Genomic DNA, 5,060 nt, shown 5'->3' on the forward strand with positions numbered 1-5,060 from the left:
ACACAAATTTCATAATCAAAGCCAGCAAACATAATCAGCAGAGTACAAACAAAACAAACAACGCAGATTATACATTTCAAATAGAATTCACACAAATAATTCATTCTTTCTTAATTTCCAGGCACTTTTTATGAAGGTAGCTATAGTAAAAACCTCTTCTCTGAAAAACCATTCCAACTTAACCTCATCCTCAGTCCAAAACAACTCAGGCTTCACATTCTGTATTTTCTGAAATAAAAGCTGCCTGGCTTCATCATATAGTGGACAATGAAACAGAAAATGAAGTTCATCCTCAATTACATTTAAATTACACACGGTACAAAGTCTCCTTTCCTCAGGTACAGAGTTAAACCTTCCTACTTCTATAGCCAGAGGGAGAATCCCAAATCTCAACTGGGCACATAGAGTTCTTCTGGATCTATTCAGGGGTAAAGTCACATATGGTTCTGGACAATAAACATTTTTCAACTGACAGTAAGTTCTGAGTTTTGGTTTAAACCAGATGTCATTGGCCCATTTTTCTTTATACTCAAGGAATAACTTATGCTTCACAAAATTGACACTACATCGCAGACCATTTGTGAATATGTGTTGTTGATCAGCTTCATTAAAGATAGCGTTCATTTCACTACACCAAGGATAGTTATATGCTTTATCCCAGTTAAAAACTCTTTTAGCTACTCTACCCTCTGGCATAGAAGACAGACGATTCCAGAGCCTCAGCATTTCCCCCTTCTGCTTAATTAAACAGGGTTCCCAACCCATATCGCCTTGGAGTGCCAACACAGGTGTAAATTTGTGCACACATAAAAAACAACGAGCTGATTATTTACTGCTTAATTACAGCTCACAACTCAAACTAACAGCTGGCGCTGCTCTGGTGTGAGTGTGTGACTGCGTAGTCCGACTCGTCACGGCTTCTGGGAGTGCTGTGGCAGCGTTGCTTTGACAGACACGTTTGTAAAAGTAAACACGTTTATAAATCATGATATTTTAAGTGTCCTCGCCGAGTAGGGTATCATAAATGTACGCTGTTTAGAATGAGGGTTTTTTGACTGGTCTACTACAGTTCGGCATGGGCTCAGGGCTGAGGGCTCACATTCACTTACTGTGTAGTATGTTCAGTATGTTCACCCCTCCCTTGTAATGGTTGAGTCCTGCAGGTGACTACTCTCAGAAGAAAACAACACCCAAGAAAACAAAGTTGTGACAGTTTAATTTTAAGTCAAGCATAAAATTTGCATTGCAATGCATTTTCAGGTACAGTAAAGAAATAAAACTGAGCTGCTTAATATGAAATCATATTTAGTTCAGTGTCTAACTTAATTGATCAAGCAGCTCATGTAGTAAAAGCTTAGTTTTTTTTTTTTTTTTTTGCACTGCCTGAGATTGAAGAGAGAGTTTTTGCGAGAGATATTATGCCAGTGGTTACGTCAGTTGGAGGCCTCCATGTGGGGAAGGCCAATCATTGCATTGGGTCAGAATGCAATGATTGGTCGAAGTTTTCTTAGAACCATATGAGAATGGTACAATTATAAGTTTTTATCTCTGGTGGAATTCACTTACATTTTAATGTGCCATCAGCTTATTAATAGCATTTTAACCTAAACAAAGAAAAGCTTAACATTTCCAGAAAGGTAAGTGTCGCTTTAAAAAAACATCAAGTCTCATATAGCGTTTTTTTCTTCTTTTTTTTTTAAACTGACAGCAAAACAAATAAATCTGCTCCTTTTGGAAAATTAAATCCAATTAGGCATATATTAGCTTTAATTGAGTTAACAGGTGTTCCCTCTCTCTTACTACTGTAAATAACCAGCATGGTGTGTGTAGCAGAGATAAAAATGAGTGACACTTATTGAATGACCACATAAATATATGATAACATGATAAATTCAAACTGAAACTATCTTCATGATTTTCAGTCTTTGTAATAAGAAAAACAACATTAATTTTTGATGTACATTGCCACTTATTAGTCATTCTTGGTAATGCAGGTTGAACATAATAAAACCTTTATACAGGGGCTACTGTACTGATAAGGGATGCAGATCTAAACATTATTATTACATTTAATATAATTATTAAATACACTTGACCATGCCAGTTCCATTTATATGTGTTACAACAGTAAACTACTTTTCTAAACTGTAAAAACCTCCTCAGAAATGTCAATCAATCAATTATCTTTCACATGGAATTATACAAGGTACAACTCCAGTGAAATGTGATCCCATCAGCTCCTTTAACTTGTGCACGGTAATTTAGTCCTTTTTGTGTCTTCTTACATTGTTGGCTGCTGCTTTATAATTTTTTTGTCATTTAAGTTTTTATTTGAATTTGAATGGTTTGAATTTGAATGAATTTGTTGAATGGTTTCAACAAACGTACCAGAACAATCATATAAAATACAATTAAACAAAACTATACATCTCAGCACATAAATATAACAAGACAGCACATCATCCATCCTACATCATCATACAAAATACTAAATCCCATAAATCCTCAGCCATGAAGGGTCTTGAATAAAATATACATTTGTCTTTTTCCCCTCACCTGTTATAGGCCCTTATTCCCATCTTTTATGTGATTCAAAAAATTGCCCCAGACCTGGAAAAATTTTCCTTTGTTATCATTTAACTTAGCTATCATCAGTTCATAGGAGGCATTATCAGTCATCATCTTAACCCAGTCAGTAAGTGCTGGTTGAGTCTGACTCTTCCAGAATAATTCTAGCTGCAGTGATGAAACCTGTCAGTGCTAAACCGAATTCTACTTTTAATATTCCTGGTGGTAACTCTGATCTATCCCCTAGGAGACAAAGTCGGGGGGATTCCGGCAAAGATTTTTGAAGCCATTCACTCAGTTTTACAATGACTTTTTTCCAAAAAGGAAAAACCAAAGGGCATTCCCACAGTGAGTGTAAGAAGGTACCTGCCTCTGCCTTACACTTCCAACATAAGTTGTTCTGTAACAAACCCATTCTATAAAGTCTTACTGGTGTGTAATAGTACCTGTGGATAATCTTATAATGTGTAAATTTACCCCGGGCATCCCTGATGGACCATCCTGTATTTGTTACTATGTCTTTCCATGCATCTTCTTCAATGTTACAGTTTAGATCTTTTTGCCAAGTTAATCTTAAATTTTCATACTTTCCACACTGAGCATCTACAACCATATTGTAAAGGACTGAAGCAGAGTGAGCAGATCTAGGCAACTCAAAAAAATGTTTTACCATATTTTCCCCTTCGCCTGATTTGATGCCTGTGGCTCCGATACTACTTCGTAATGGGAGGTACTTCCAAAAATCTCCCTTCTCCTTCGTACTGAAATGTTCACTCATCTCCTGAAATGACAAAAACACCCTATCCTTGTACAGGTCTCCTATCTTATTCAAATCCCCCGCCAGCCAGGATTTCCACAAAAAGGGTCTATTTTCTATTTTAATAAATGGATTGTTCCAAATAGAGGAGTACTCTTGTCTGTATATTCCAAGCATCTTGTGTAACTTTGCCCACACTGCTCTAGAATGCTGCAGAATTGGATTACTCTCCTCACCAGTCTGAACACCCGCAACCTTCTGTGACAAGGTCTCTACTAGTTTGAATGGGGCTGTGATTTCCTTTTCTATTTGTGTCCATCCAAGGTGTGAACCATAACTACCCCAATGCCTGGCAAGTTTTGACATTTCAAATGCAATATTATAAAGTTCGACATTGGGCAAGGCTAGGCCTCCTTTACACCTTGGGTCATAAAGCTTTTGCATACCAATTCTAGGCTTCTTTCCATTCCACAAGTAGTCCTTAATTATCTGATTATACTGCTTGAAAATTCCTAAAGGAATTGTCACTGGTACCATCATTGATATGTAGTTGAATTTAGGAGCAACTACCATTTTAATGGTGTTAATTTTTCCCCAGAGTGTAAGATTGATTGATTTCCATTTATCTAGATTACTTTTTTGCTTTATAATTGTTCATGTTTTTGCATGGTTCTGGCAATCAGTGGTTTCTGGCTGTGGAATGATTAAATTGTCCACACATCCTGACCTCAACAAGATGGCCGCATGATCACTCCTCCCGAACAGCTCTGCAGCTGCCTCTGACCGGTGTATAGCAGTGAACCACAGCAGGAGCAGGACAGCACCTCATATTCCCCCATCATACCAGTCCTTATTAATCATAAAGCACTCAGCTCCTCTCCTTCTCTCCCAAAGTCCTCTGCTCTGTTAGACTTGCATACAGAAAAAGAGCGTCCTGGACAGTGCTTAATTTGTAAAATTAGAAGTAGGGGAGCAGTGTTCCCCCACTCCCAAAAGTGGGGGAACACTTTTTTAAGCGGCACCCGAGCCGTCTCACTGCGCAACTCCGAATGGAATGGTTGTGACATCTAGTTTTGTCACGGTACCAAAATTGGGACCCACAGTACGATACCAGTGAAAGTATCACGGTTCTGAGTAGTATCACGATACCACAGCAAAAATGAGGCAGATGTGCCTTTTGTCATTTATAAAAAGATAAATCACTTTTCTATAATACATCAATGATATTTCAATGGAATAAATTACTTACTGACTTATTCATACTTCAAAAACAGCATCAATTAAAGCTGCAAGCAGCGTTGGGCGGGACCTCGCACTCGCGCCCGTTTCGGCCCCCAGCTTATGTCATCACTGTGAATTATTTAGAAATATCAAACATATTGCCACAAACATCAGAAAATCCTTACAGAGCTGAACGTTTTGATGTTTGAATGCTTTCTGTAGCTTTAGGTATGTAGAAGTGATGTCACAATATGCAAATTAGATGATTCCTCTTCCTTTATTTTGAGGATGAGATGACAAAAACAGCACAAAACAAAAGAAATCAATCAATCAATCAATCAATCAATCAATCAATCAATCAATCAATCAATCAATTTTATTTATAAAGCCCAATATCACAAATCACAATTTGCCTCACAGGGCTTTACAGCATACGACATCCCTCTGTCCTTATGACCCTCGCAGCGGATAAGGAAAAACTCCCCAAAAAAACCCTTTAACGGGGAAAAAAAAA

Source organism: Epinephelus moara, chromosome 18 (genome assembly GCF_006386435.1).
Source record: "Epinephelus moara isolate mb chromosome 18, YSFRI_EMoa_1.0, whole genome shotgun sequence".
Taxonomy (NCBI): domain Eukaryota; kingdom Metazoa; phylum Chordata; class Actinopteri; order Perciformes; family Serranidae; genus Epinephelus; species Epinephelus moara.